This window comes from Pelodiscus sinensis, chromosome 12 (genome assembly GCF_049634645.1).
Source record: "Pelodiscus sinensis isolate JC-2024 chromosome 12, ASM4963464v1, whole genome shotgun sequence".
In the NCBI taxonomy this organism is placed as follows: domain Eukaryota; kingdom Metazoa; phylum Chordata; order Testudines; family Trionychidae; genus Pelodiscus; species Pelodiscus sinensis.
Window position 1 is genome coordinate 4,288,985 of NC_134722.1, and position 15,064 is coordinate 4,304,048.

The following is a 15,064-nucleotide window of genomic DNA, read 5'->3' on the forward strand; positions in this document are numbered from 1 at the left end:
CAGGAGGGTGAGAAAGGGTCACAGGGGAAGTGGCCCAGGGAACGAGAGGCTGTGAAGGGGAGGAGAGGAGGGGAGGACAAGGCTGTGCCAGAGGGTCTCTGGGTCAGGACCCAGAGTAGTGGGTGGGCCTGGATTCCCCTCTTCCCCCTTGCACAATGTCTGATCCCTGAAGTGTGGGGCTAGGCTTGGCGGCCACAATCAGCCACTGCGGCAGCAGAGACACGGGATAGCTGATAAACTCCCCCGGAGCAGGGAAGTAAGCGACTAATCGACCCGGTAAGCTGAGTCACTACTCGACTAGTCGCTTCATATCAGAGGCAGCAAGGGCGGGGAGCAGGAGCCGGTGCTGGGGGGAGCACCGTCTCCATGGAGGGCAAGGGAGGCAGAGGGGCAGTGGGGGAAACAGCGTGAGCCAGGACACAGTTGTCCCGGCTTGCACCTGGTCCCAGACGCGGCGCCTCTGCTTTTTCAATGGAGTAAGAGCAGGAGTAAAAAGCAAAGCCGCAGTGAACCCCCTTAGCGACTAATCGAGTAGTCGATGGAAATTCTATCGACTACTCAATTAGCTTCCTAACCGCTACTGAACATCCCGACCCCAGAAGTGGGTGAAAGCCCCCCAGAGTGGGCACTGCCGGAGGGCAGTGTCCTGTAGAGGCTGCCAGGGTCGGGGAGCGACCCGGGTCTAAAACAGGAGCATGGAGTGAGGGTGGAGTGGGAGGAGACACCAGGCAGAAGGAGGCGCACTGTGGACGAAAGAACTAATTCCCCAGAGCGACCAGCAGGAGGCGCTGCAGCGGTAAGTCCTGCCCTGTGACAATGGCGAACGCAAATGAACCCTGCAAATGCCCAACAGCCACACTGTGGGATGGACTATGCTCTGAAGACGGGGAGCCGGGGAGCCACGGCTGCAGCCACATGAAGAGTGCCCCAGGGCTCCAAGCTGCCACGTACCCAATTGCCAGTGGACTAATCCCAATCGTTACCACAAAGGCAGCCAACGTCTCCATCGGCAAACACGACAGGCAGGCCCCTGGGCGGGTAACTAGACCCTGGCCTCTTTTGGGGAAGGATTCTGCTCCTCCTTCTCACCTCATTCTTCAATGACAGAGCGTGTGGACGGCAGATGTGTCAAGGAAAACATCTCCCACAGCAACGGCAACCGCAGAACGAGCACACACTTCGTAAACCGCGAGGTCTGCCAGCTCCCAGCCCAGGCAAGCATAGACCAGGCCTTTCATAAGATCGCTATCTCTCAACAATGGCGGGTTACTAGGCAACTCGGCCCCATGAACCCTGGGTGAGGGAAACTCAGTGGCCGCTTGTATTTTTGTTTTCACAGGCCCCATCCGTGAGTACACGCGATAGAATAATGCCAATATTCATCCACGAGACAAGCCCGGCTTGTCTGTCTGGTTAGGAGGTCGTTTCTCCAGAGAAATGCCTTCCCCAGGCCTCTGGACTTTTCTTTCGTCAGCTCAAAAATAGTAAAATGGGATATTTCAGAGGGCAGAAGAAAGGCCTCGGGAAAATATTTTCCTTTGGCCGCTGCTGTGCGAGGTGGAGAAGTAGTTTGGATGCAGCAAGGTCTCTCTATTCCGGCACAGCGAGCGATACGTAAGGACGACGAACTCCTGCTGGGACGTAGGTGCCCGGTTAAAGATCGCTGTCCCCGGTCAAGTAGACGATTCTTCATCTGAAAATAGTCCCAAGATGTGTCCCCTAGCAAAGAGAGGAGCCATGAACCAGTGCTTTCTATGTTCCTGTCTCCTCAGAGTAGGATCCTTCAGGCAGAGACAAGATCCTCTAGAGCATTGGTCCCCAACCTTTTGGTGCTGCTGGACGCCCGGGGCGGGGTGCCTGTGCCATGCGCCCGAGGCCAGCACCACGCATGCGCCACGCGCCCGAGGCTGGCACCACGCATGCGCCACACGCCCGAGGCCGGCACCGTGCATGCGCCACGCGCCCTGGGCCAGCACTGTGTGCCCAGGGCGCAAGAATGGCTTGGGCTGGGCCTGGTCACTCGGCGGGCACACATAAATGCCCTGGCAGGCACCATGGCGCCTGTGGGCACCGCGCTGGGGACCACTGCGCTAGAGAAATCAATGAAGTAAGATCAGTGCTGAGCTCAGGATACTGCTGCAATGGCTGCCTGCCTACAAGCACCCCCGTTTCCTTCCAATAGGCAAAGCGAGGCTGCCCGTAGGGTTATGGCACCTTCTGGCCTTGGAATTCACCTCTTTGGTGAACCAAAGGGATCTGGAAGCCCTTCCGCTCTCCTCAAGGACAGCTACCAAACGGCCTGCAGCAGGCTGGCTTTTTCATCGGCCAGCCCAAGGAATTGAACTTGAACATAAGCACGGCCGTACTGGGTCAGACTAAAGGTCCATCTATCCGAGTATCCTGTCTGCCGACAGTGGCCAGCACCAGGTGCCCCAGAGGAGGTGGACCGAAGACAATGATCAAGCGATTTGTCTCCTGCCATCATCCCTCTCCAGCCTCTGACAAACAGAGGCCAGGGACACCATTCCTATCCACTGGCTAATAGCCTTTTATGGACCTAACCTCCATGAAATTATCTAGCTTCTCTTTAAACTCTGCTACAGTCCTAGCCTTCACAGCCTCCTCTGGCAAGGAGTTCCACAGGTTGACTATACACTGTGTGAAGAACTTGGGACCTCCAGCACCCAAAGCAACAGTCTCTGCAGCTTCAGCTCCTCCGGTGTTGGATTAACAGCTCGGGAGACCGACCTCCTCTTTCCTTAGCACAGCAGCCCAAGCTTCCCCATGCTGCAGACAAATATACACCAGCCCCGTTGGGGAGGGTACTCGTCTAGGTGTGCGGGAACCTCCCCAAGCCATTCATATCTCCACTACCACAGACAGCAAGGATGAGAATTAGTGCCAGAAGCTGGTAAGATGGACGTCTGTCCACTGAGTAAGAGATGCCTACAATCGAGACAGGTTAACAACACCCCTCCCCCCACCTGTCCCATCATTCTTGGTGCTTCTGTAGGGTAGCTATGAACCATGGAAGGCTCCATCATGCATCACAGGTCCCCTGTGCCAGCCTCCGGCCCTACTCAGGACATAGCTACTAGGGAGGTGAACGGTTAGCTGGTTAACGGGTGAGGATCACCAGTTCTGGTGGACTGGTGGGGGCCTTAGCAGCTCCTCATCCACCGCAGGCAGGGTCTGTTCCAGCCCCATGGAGCCTGCCATGGGCGGGGGCACGCCAACCTGGACAAAGACGCACCTGTCCACAGTTGTGGGGCCGTTCTAGCCCAGCCGTGACAGGCATGGGACCCCCCCCCCTCCGGGACACCACCCCTTTAATTGATTACCTGGTTAAATGTTACGTTTTAATTGGTTAACCAATTACATGGGATTTTACATCCCTAATAGCCACACCGCATTCACATATGCATGCATAATAAATGTTACTGCTTTTCCTTGTCCGGACCAGGCTCTAAGGATGCAAGACATTAGAACAATGTTTTCTACAGCATCCCCCAGACTCAGGGGATCTCAGAAGGCTGTACAAAATGTTGGCCCTCATGCAGACGTTGCCTTAAGAACGCTGATGCTTGAGATTACAAAGGGAGTTCTCACATCTACACAGCCCTGCCAAGATTTTCACTCTACTAAACCACATGCATCGGTTATTTAGAGTCTCAGAGGACGAGAAGACCCGAGATGACCTGGAAAGGATCGGAGGATGGTGGGTTTTGCCAAATTCCAAGAGGACATTTGTCCTGGCTACCTCTATCGCTGCTAGCGCTGACGGTACAACGGCGGAGAGTTCATGGTGATAATATCATTTCCACAGATTACAAACAAAGACCATTTTAAAGTTTATTCAACAAGGTTTTATGGAAAGGTTTCCAAATATTTGTTTGCCGGGTCTCTTCCTCCCTCTTCTCTTCCATTTCCCTTTGGCTGCCGAAAAGGAGGAGACAGCAGAAGACAGAAAATGCCAAAAAAACTCCCCAAAAAACAAACAAAAAAACCCTCTGAAAAAGTTCATTTTTTTAAATGGTTGGCTCTTGTCAGAAAAACAAAATTTCCAAAATGTTAAATTTCCCTCCAGAAGAAGGCATCCCGGGCGATTCCTAATCTGATAGACACCAGAAACTTTCTATCGGCCCACTGTTAGCACTGTTGAATCAGCACGAATTTCCGATCACCTTCCATCCTGCCGAGACTGACCCTGAATTCACAGCGCAATGTGGTTTTTACCACACCTGGAAATCCAATGATGTTTAAACTTGGCACAATTATCTTCAAGAGGCAAGTGCCCCAGGAGAACAGTCGCTGCAGGTATTAGCCATGAGGACATGTCTGCTTGCACAGACACCAACGGTTACAGGATGCACTAACTTTACCCCTGGGCACGCCTCTGACTCCAGTGGATGGCCTGCCCCAGAAATGTCACACATCCTCAGGTTGTCAGGAAATGTGAAGGAACAAGGGCTGGGATTTAGATTATATATTTCAGAGAGTTTGTCTATTTGTCCAAGAACTCCTTTTAAAGGGAAAGAGGTGGGACCACTAGATTCGGTTACAGGATTCCTCTGATCATAACTTAAAGCAAGGTCAAGGTTTGGTTGTGCCAGGAAAATGCAAAATGCCTGGAATGGGATTGCTTCTCAGAAAACCAGTGTTTTTGTGACGGTACCCACCGGTACGGCGCACCATCACCTTTTTTGGGAGCACTCGCCACTTTCCCCCGGCACAGCCCCCAGCCAGGCCTGGGAGCACTCACGCTGTGCCAGACGGAAGCCCTCTTGGGACTCGCGATAATTAAAGGCGCAGCGACCGCATTTTGGCCCTGGTGGGTTTTTTTTTCTCTGCTCGACATCTGGCAACCCTAGTACTGGCACCTTTTTTTTTTTTTTCCAGACAAAAAAGAGACAGCATCATCAGGTGTGTGAAAGGGCCTGGTTGGGGGTGCCAGGACTGCTCCAGCCCCGAGTCTCCCATCTCCCAGGCACCCGAGGTGGGGGAAAACAACAGGTGGAGTGCCCTCAATCCCCTTCGTCCTGGTCTGTTCCAAAGGGTGTTCTTAAGAAGCAAGTTTTCAGCCTGGCCTCAGTTGGCCTTTTCGGGGGTGCAAAAATAGGAGCAAAATATATATGGGTGCCTTTTAACACCCACAGATTAGGACCCCTGGGTGCCTAAATCCATGATTTGCTGACTGTTGCTTGAACCTGTGTTCACTGGAGTCACCGGGGGTATGTCTAGACTGCATCCCTCTGTCAGCATGCAGATTAGGCAGGTCGACATTGCAAATGAGGCAGGGATTTAAATATCCCGCATCTAATTTGTAAATTTCCTTGCAGGAGGTATAAGGGATCTGTCGAAAAAGGTTTTCTTTCTCGACAGATCCCCCTCTAGACTGCCGCTTTTTGCCAACAAAGTGCTGAGTCGACAAAATGCAGCGGCCATTTTTATGCAAATTAGGCACGGGATATTTAAATCCTGCCTCATTTGCAATGTTGACCTGCCTAATCTGCATCCCGACAGAGGGATGCAGTCTAGACATACCCTCGGAGTCTTATGGACTCGTGAGTGCACATTGGATTAGGCCCGTGGCTGCAGCTGCAGTTACTTGCACCTGGAGAAATGGAGCCTGGTGTTTGAAAATCGGGGCCTGACTGTACAGTAAGGAATTATTCGGGGTGTGGGTTGGCAGCGAGGTCTCTCATCAGATCCTGGTATCGCAGCTTTCCCAGATCCGTAGAGAACGGACATCGCCCTCCACCCCCCCATCACCGCTCCGGAGCACTGGTTCTTGTGTGCGTCTCTGCCTTTGCTGATTCTCCCCAGGGAACAAAGCTGCAAGTATCAAAACACCATGAAGTCTCAGTGGAAGCAGCAAATTCAGCGCCTGGTGACATTGGTGCAAACTCTTGGGAAGCGTGAGGGGTGACTCTGAGTTTGCCCTGCGAGCCGGATTCGGCCCAGGATGCCTCCCGCTGCCACGTCACAACTGATCACTTTCGCACATGTGGCCCGCACACAAGAGCGGCCGGGACGTGGCTGTTTCTCCCATTAGCCACTGCCTGCAGCTATCGGATTCAGGAACGGGGGTGCGGGAGAAGGATCCCTGTGCTTTGTGGGGTATCGCTTTACCCCAGAACTTCCTGCCCAGGTGAACCCACACAAAGCGGCCTGTGTTATGGAAAACATTTGGCATTCTAGATACGTTTAGACTCACACACAGGTTGCGATTCAGCTTCCCTCTCCCCGAACCATCCAAGGCGCCCGACTTTTAATATAAAAAGTAGCATTTCTCTCAAGAGTCCTCAAACCCGCATTATATACATTGCTTCAGCCTCGTCTGCTCCGGGGCTTTCAACATCCTTGTCAACAACATCTCAGGGTGAAAGCTTGGCCACCGCCCAAGTACATCTGCTTGGCAAACTGAACAATCCGCCTCTCTGAGCACCTGTATTGGCGCAAAAACGGTGCTTTTCAGACATCTCTGTGCTCGGAAAGATTCCCCTTGCTCCCTAGTTGCTGAGCCCTTAGAGCTGTGTCCTCCAAGAGCTGAAGGCAGGGATGGTGGATATCATCTTTATTAATGACCTGGATGAGGGGATGGATTGCACCCTCAGCAAGTTTGCGGATGACACTAAGCTAAGGGGAGAGGTAGGGATAGGATCCAGAGTGACCTACACAAATGGGAGGATTGGGCCAAAAGAAATCTGATGAGGTTCAACAAGGACAAGTGCAGAGCTGTGCATTTGGGACGGAAGAATCCCAAGCATTGTTACAGGCTGGGGATCGACTGGCTAAGTAGCAGTTCAGCAGAAAAGGACCTGGGGACTGCAGTGGATGAGAAGCTGGATGTGAGTCAACAGGGGGCCCTTGTAGCCAAGAAGGCCAATGGCATATTGGGGTGCATTAGGAGGAGCATTGCCAGCAGATCAAGGGAAGTGATTATTCCCCTTTATTCGGCTCTGGTGAGGCCACATCTGGAGTATTGTGTCCAGTTCTGGGCCCCCCACTACAGAAAGGATGTGGATGCATTGGAGAGGGTCCAGCGGAGGGCAACTAGAATGCTGAGGGGGCTGGAGCACATGACCTAAGAGGAGAGGCTGAGGGAATTGGGGTTGTTTAGTCTGCAGAAGAGAAGAGTGAGGGGGGATTTGAGAGCAGCCTGCAACTCCCTGCAGGGAGGGTCCAAAGAGGATGGAGAGAGGCTGTTCTCAGTGGGGGCAGATGGCAGAACAAGGAGCAAAGGTCTCAAGTTGCTGCGGGGGAGGTCTAGGTTGGATATTTGGAAAAACTCTTTCCCTAGGCGGGTGGTGAAGCGCTGGGCTGGGTTCCCTAGGGAGGGGCTGGAATCTCCACCCCTAGAGGTGTTTAAGTCCCAGCTAGCAAAGCCCTGGCTGGGCTGATTGAGTTGGGGTTGGTCCTGCTTTGGGCAGGGGGCTGGACTCGATGACTCCTGAGGTCTCCAGCCCTGGGATTCTCTGATTCCATGATATAATAGGCAAGGGAGGGCGTTGCCTTCCCAACCACCAGCCTGGCCCCACCCAGACTCCGCCCCCAGAACGCCCGCTGTAGGCGTATGGAGGGCGGAGTGTTGCTGTTGCCAAGCCCCCATCCTCCCCGTGTTCTGGGCCGGGGCCGCATGCTGCCCCACCTCCCTGTGGTGCTCAGGGCTGGGGAGGGAGGCTGGGCTCCCTTAGGGGCGGGGCCTGGGCAGAAGGGGCGGGGCCTGGGCAGAGGGCTGGAGGCTTGCCTTTCCCGGCCCTAGCTTCACCCACCACCCCTGGCTGAAGCGGTTCCTTCTCTGCACAGCTCTGCAGCAAGGGCGGGAACCCCAACTCGGTGGCTTGTCGGGGGGAGAGCGGCTGATCTGGCCCAGCAGCTCAGGGCGGTGGGGAGCCCTGGAGAGTAAGAAGGCGGGCGTCAGTGGAAGGATCACACACCAGGGCCCACTCCCACAGAGGCTTCTGTGACTGCACCCCCATCCCAACGTTCTCCCCCGTCAGCCTCAGCTGGGTCTGAAATATTTTTCAGCACCATGGAGATTTGCCGAGGGGTTGGGATCCGAAGGGGAGTCTGAGATCAGGGCTATTTCCAGGCGAAAGGCGGCTGGTTAGAAAACCACCCGATGTCGTGAGAGAGAATCGAATAGTTACACACTGAGCGGGGTTATGGATTCCTACAGCACCAAGAATAATGGGGTCTCTTGCGTGGCCCTGCAATACAAAGAAGGAACAATAACAAGGCCGCCATGTATTTCCCCTCTGGGGCGGGGCAGGGTGAATTTTCTGGCCCTTCCAGATGCAGTGGGGCAGGACGGTTCCTTTCCAAGGAGCCAAGGGAGGTCTCTGAACAGCAGTGAGCAACGACGCCGTTTAGAATAAGCTCTTTTAAAGCCCTTTAAATATGAGCCAGCGGGCGTGAGGCTCCAGGCTGATCTCGTCCCTCTGTTCGTAGGATTCATTGCACTTGTGGAGAGGCCACATGGCATCAGTGAACTTGCCCCATTCGGCTGTGCTCACATGCCTGGAGCCCAGCGGGTCTCCCACTCAGGGCCAGGCCCACAAAGCGGGTGGTGGCCCCGTTTTAAGGGGGTCGCCAGGGCTGGCATTAGACCTGCTGGGGCTTGGAGCCAAAGTCTGAGCCTCACCTCCCAGGGATGGATCCCTCAAATTCTGGTGCTCCACCGGGGGGGTGGGGCTCGGGCCTTTGCTCCCCCTGCTCCCCGGGGCTTTGGCTTCCCTTCCTAGGACTGTGTAGTAATCTGTGTCGTCAGAAGGGGACGTGGTGCAGCGAAGTGGGAGAACCCTGCACTAGCCCCTGGTGCTCCATAAAAGACACCCTCCTTCCCCATCACGGCTTTCGCTGGGGGTGCCTGCTTCCTCCACGGCTAGGAGATTCCACGGCATTTCTGCTACTTAACTGAGCACGCTCCCCTCCTAAACTCCTGCTGCCTTCCACAGGAGCAGGGTTCTAGCCCCCGTTTCCCCTTTGAGCACGGCTCTGTCTGCCTGGGTCTCAGAGGACGGGAATCCTTGCCCATACCCTCAAACTCCAGTAGATGGTGCATCCGACAGCGTTTTCTTCCCGTCTCCCTGCGGCAGACTTCCTCTGTGCTTTAAGGTCACGGGTTGCAAAGCTGGAGATTTCTCCTCCACTCACATTTTACTCCCAGGCTAAGTCCGGCGCTGGAGAAATCGACTTGCCCCTCGCCTGCAGAGAGGAAGCAGCGTCACGCCAGGGGTGCCGGTGAACTCCTACAGATTCTAAGCGTTCGTTTAGAGCACAGCTGGGCAAGATGCGGCCCAGGGGCCAGATCCGGCCTGCCTAACACTCGGATCTGGCCTGTGGACTGCATCTGGCTGCCTTCTATTTATATCCTGCTGCCCGGGCCACTGAATTTCCAGGTGCTGGCTCAGGCAGCAGGATCCTATTTAAATGGCTCCGTCACGGCACTACCCTGGCAGGGGCTGGAGCTGCGATGCCTTTAAATAGCCACAGCTACCCCGGGTGGCTGCCAGTAGCAGCAGAGCCGGGAGCCACGAGTCCTTTGGTGTGTGTTTAATTCAAAGCCTCTGGCCCCAGATAACTCTAGGTGGAGGCTAGTCCTCAGCCCCGCCCCTTCTATCCCAGGCCCCGTCCCTTCTGGGAGTGGAGCTGGCTCCTGGCTTCATACCAAAATTCATTAAGTGCCCCCCCGCCAGCCCGTGAAAAGTATTGCCCACCTCTCAGCTGTCATCTCTCACGTTGCAAGGGAAACCCACCGGCTGTGATGCTAACCGGGCCGCAGCTGGGCCTCCTTCCTGAATCTGCAGGCAGACACCCATCCCCAATACAGATGTGCCTATTTCAGTCACATTCGGGGTAGAACACACAGGGCCAAAGCCAGGGAACCTGCCAAATCTGTTGGATTTGGAGGGATGTGGGGCGGGGGCGGGGAGGAGACACACGAGACAGGACACACTACTAGTACCACCTATGAAACAGGCCAGACCCATTCCTGGCCCCAGCACCCGCCAACTGCCAGGCTGAGGCAGGAACTGGGCCGTGTGCCTGGAACTCACCGCCAGCCCCTTCCCGCAGGGCCCACACCCTGAGACCGCTGGGTGAAATACACCGCCCGGGCCCACACTCAGTCCTGGTTTGTGGGCGCCTGCCACTTGCTTTGGGCAGGGCAAATCAAGAGACAAGTGATCAGCTGGGCGGCTTAGGCAGGCCCTGTTCATCCTCTCTCCCTGCGCATGGACAGGCTCCTATTTCTAGCGGGCTCCCTCCCGACACAGAACCTGCTCCTCGGGGGACTCTAGAGTGATTTCATCCCCTCTGCAGATGTCCAAGCCCACAGCACACAGCCGGCCCGGCGCAGCGCAGTCTGCAGGGGCAGCTGCTTGACACACCAGCAGGCCAGGCGTTAAAGACAGATGTCCGTGCCAGGAAAGGGAGGAGGCTCACAGTGAACGGACATCACCAGGATTAGGACCAGACTGCAAATCTCTCCCGAGGAACCCTCGTGCCCAGATGCGAGGACGCTGCCTGCCCCTGGGTCTCGCCGGTCCCCGAACCCAGCCGTCTGTCGCATCACCTTTCCCAGTCTCGTTTGCCGCTGCCTCTTTCCCCCTGTCCCAAACAAAATGCTCTTCCGTGTCAACAAACAACCAGCAGGAGGGGCCGTCACGACCAACCCAGCTCTGTCCCGCCTCCCTCCCGCAAAACAGCTGTGCACTAACAAACACGCTTGTTCCGCCAGCCCTCTGCGGGCAGTGCTACCATAACAAACAAGTGTGCACAGCCCCTCACCAGCGCCCCGGGACGAGCCAGCGAGTGCAAGCCGTCGAGAGCACTTCAAAGACCAGCCTCCATTAACCTTTCAACTCCCAGGAGGAGAAAGCATCGTCCGGGAGAGCGGGGAAGACAGAGATTCGGCGGCTCGCTCACAGCATTCAGAAATAGAACCCACGCGTCCCGACACCCCACCTCTCCCTGCGCTGCCCTCTAATCTTCCTCTCCACATGCTTCGAAATTAGAAAGGCAGGGAGCAGGCAGAGCAGATGCCTTTTTAAACAGATTTCAAAGGCAGCAAACTTTCCCCCGCTGGCTCTAGCTTGACGTCCGAGAGAACATCTGCTCACTTGCCCAGGTGAGTGTCCTGCCAGCAGAGCGTTAATGAATTACCAGGCGACCCTTCCCCCCAGTACAGATGTGGACATTTCAGACACATTCAGAGTAGAACGCAAAGGGCCAAAGCCAGGGACGCTGCCAAATCTGATGCACTTGGTGGGACACGGGAGGGGGAGAGACAGATGGTGAGTCAGCATCCCTCTCCTTTAGGGGCTGCCTTAAGAACATACTGCTAGTACCACCTATGGGGCAGCACCTTGAGTTCAAGAGGTACAGCCCCTCTTTCGTGGGTTAAACCTCCAAGGGGCCAGGCCCAGACAGCGCATGTGTTGTGTCCCAGTGAGTTCAGGTGTGATCGCGGCAGGTGGGACATACTTTCATCGGGCTAGCTTGTGTACCTGCATGAGAGATTGTGGAGACATTGGAGAAGATCCAGAGAAGAGCAACAAGAATGATGCAAGGGCTAGAGAACACGAGCGATGAGGGAAGGCTGAAGGAATTGGGCTTGTTTAGTTTGGAAAGGGGAAGACTGAGAGGGGACATGACAAGAGTATCTAGGGGTATGTCTACACTAGTCCCCTAGTTCGAACTAGGGAGGCTAATGTAGGCATTCGAACTTGCAAATGAAGCCCGGGATTTAAATATCCCAGGCTTTATTTGCATGTTGCCGGGCGCCGCCATTTTTAAATGCCCCGTAGTTCGAACTCCCTGCCCGCGGCTACACGCAGCATGGGCTAGGTAGTTTGAATTAAAGCTCCTAATTCGAACTACTGTCACTCCTTCTTACCATGGGGAGGCCCCTTATCCCACCTGCAAGGAGGCGTAACGGTAGTTTGAATTAGGAGCTTTAATTTGGTTAGCCAATTATAAGGGAGGGTATGTGGGGAGGGGGAAGACCAGAACAAACCAGAAACCAATGGAGGTCCAGATTAAGAAAAGAAAATGGCGACGAGCAGGCCACATCCTGCGTAAGGACTATGAGGAATGTTGCACAAGACAAGTGTGAGAATGGGATCCAAAGGGAAAGAGGAAGAGGGGACGTTGCAAACAAACATGGCGACGAAGCTGCCTGGATGAAGTAAGAGCAGCTGGCTTAACATGGGATCAAATCAAGACTATCGCTAAGGATCGCAAGAGATGGAGAATGATTGTGGAGGCCTTATGCTCCACTAGGAGCCCAAAGGACTAATCGGTGCAGGGGTGGGTCAGCCATGGTTTACCTCAGCCATGGTTTAATTAAATATCCCCCACTTAATGAAAATAAAAATGGCTGCCGCGTTGTGCCGGCTGAGCTGATCGTTGGCATAGCGCATGAGTCAAGATGTGGATTGGTCGACAGGGAACGCCTTTGTCGACAGTTCCTGTATACCTCATTTCATGAGGCATAAGGGAGCGGTCGACCGATCCACATCTTGACTGCCGCACTGTGCCGACGATCAGCTGAGTTAGTACAACGCGGCAGCCATTTTTATTTTAATGAAGCAGGGGATATTTAAATACCCGCTTCATTGACTATGTCGGGTAGTCTAATTTACATGCCTCTGTCGGCAGAGGCATGTAGTCTAGATATACCCAGAGATACACACACGCCAAGGCATTCCCTCGCACGGATACACACACACCAAGGCATGCCCTCGCACGGATACACACACCAAGGCATGCCCTCGCACGGATACACACACACACACACACACACACACACACACACACTCCACCGTGTCCTCTCTTACACAAACATATTTTAACTATTTCTGCCCCCTATTCTAGAGATAAATCGTCTCTCCTCTCAAGAGGTCTCCAGCACCCCACGCCCTGCACCCGGCACTCCCCCGTATGCCGCTGCGAGTTCTCTTCCCCCCGAACGCACGCTGGAAGCCCCCGGGAGCTCCCACAGCTCAAGACACCGAGAAGGGTTGGAGTTTTACAATGGCCAAGTCAACAGAGAGGTTTCCTTTCATGGGCTGCCAAGTTTCCGCAGGATTTCGACCGTCCCGTGGAGAATTCCTGAAAGGCAGGGCTTTGCGCCGAGGGAGCCCAGATGCTGCCTTAACCCCGGTGCTGTAATTACCCCACTAAACTTAGAAAGCCGAGGAAGTGCCCTGTGTAGCCCTGCAATTAGGAGGACGTTTAATTGCAGCGTGATTGCCCATTGTTTTCCTCACCGCCCCTCCAGCTGCCAACAACCAGAGTATCGACAGGAGGGCTACTGCCAAGCCCGGCCGCGCGGTCTCTCGGGGGCATGGCTGTGCGCTCACACAAACCCACGCGTGCCCCAGCACATGCGATATTCCGAGGCAGGAAGGACCCCGGGACCTGCCGAGCAACGGGCACGATGGGCCACTGCGACTTGAGCGAAAGGCCACGTTCAAGGGCAGTAGCAGGCGCATACCTCTTTAGATGTGGTCTACCCCAGAGAGACAGAGCCGCCTCGGGCCTGGGTTTCATGCCCACAGGGGAAGAGATGCACCCAGCAGCAGGTGTATAAGCACACCCGCACACCCGCCCACACAGGCAGGCACAGGCACGCACACCCTACAGCAGTGGTTGTCAAACTTTTTTTCTTATGACTCAGTTGAAGAAAATTGGTGCTGCTGCGACTCGACATCATTTGAGTGGAGGGTGGACTCCGGGGTGGGCGCTTTGGGGCGGAGGAAGGGGCTCTGGTTTTGGTGGGTTCAGGGCTGGGGCAGGAGGGGCTGGCTTTGAGCAGTTCCCAGTCAGCGGTGTGTGTGTGGGGGGGGGGGCAAGGCAGCTTCCTGCCTCTCCTGGCCCCACAGACCAGGCTGTGCCCCAGAAGCAGCCAGCAGCCGGTTCCCAGCCAATGGGAGTGCGGGGCTAGTGCTAGGGGCACGGGAAGGGCAGGGACTCCTGTCTGCTCTCCCCACATCCCACCTAGGAGCCAGGCCTGCTGCCAGCTACTTCTGGGGCGCAGCACAGTGTGTGGTACCAGGACAGGCAGGGAGCTGCCTTAGCGCCCCTATGGCTCACCTGATCCCCCTGCAGCCACGAGCCCCAGGGCCCGGCATCCCACCCCCTAGCCGTGGGTCTGCACCCGTCGTTTGAAAACTGCCCTAATACATATGGATATAAATACACAACTACGGGCCATGGGCATGCACACAGCAGCATGCGCCCTCCACCCCCACAGGCACGCAACGTCCCCTTTGGCAAACATACCGGAGCCCAACCGGCAGACGGGGGAGGCGGCGGAGGAAGAAGGAGCCAGAGAAGCACTTACCCAATCCATGAAAGAGACTTTGTAAAGAACTACAACAAACGTTCTTCCCCCTCCCCTGCCTCCGCCTAGGGTTGCCAGACACTGTCACAAAAAATACAGAACATGGCAGGGAAAAAATTGTTGAGCGAAAAAAAACAACCCCTCAATTGCGCCAAAAAAAAAAGAGTCACTGTGTCTTTAAATCCCCACGTTCCTCCCACCCCTGCCAGACACAGCAGGGGAAGAATGTCCCACACGGCCTTCCATCTGCGAAAAACAGAAAACACCGTTTTTCTGGGCTTTTTTACCAGACAGAGGCCGCAAATAACGGACTGTCCGGGCCAGTACCAGACACCTGGTGATCCTCCCTCCACCCAAGATCGCTAGCTGCCCACCAAGCCACCAACGAATGATTTCATAGAACCCTAGAGCTGGAAGGGACCTCGAGAGACCATCAAGTCCTGTCCCCTGCCCTCATGGCAGGACCCAGCACCGTCTTCCCATTGCTTCCCATCCGACTGGAGATTCAAATCGACACGTGTGCGGGACTCGGCAGCCATAATCGAAGTGACGTAAGCGAGCGGCTGATTTCGGTCACGCTGCCTATGAGACCAGCCAACGCAAATCCGCTGCTTTTCATAGAAACGCACGAGGCAAAGTAGCATTAGACACTTCGCTTTATCTCCCCTCCGGCGTGACTCATCCTCGTCCTGTCCAGCGTCTCGGTGACGA

At 55.2% G+C, this 15,064-nt stretch overlaps 1 protein-coding gene across 11 annotated transcripts in view; it reads right to left on the bottom strand.

Moving 5' to 3' along the window:
• LOC102449832 (zinc finger protein 469) overlaps positions 1 to 15,064 on the bottom strand; it is a 511,263-nt gene that overhangs the window by 64,138 nt on the left and 432,061 nt on the right. For 2 of the 11 annotated variants that reach the window (XM_075939907.1, XM_075939915.1), the window contains one exon: positions 9,043 to 9,210. The exons of the other annotated variants lie outside the window; for them this stretch is intronic. The gene's annotated coding sequence lies outside the window, so the exon portion shown is untranslated. The remainder of the gene's footprint in view (positions 1 to 9,042; positions 9,211 to 15,064) is intronic. 11 annotated transcript variants of the gene reach the window in all.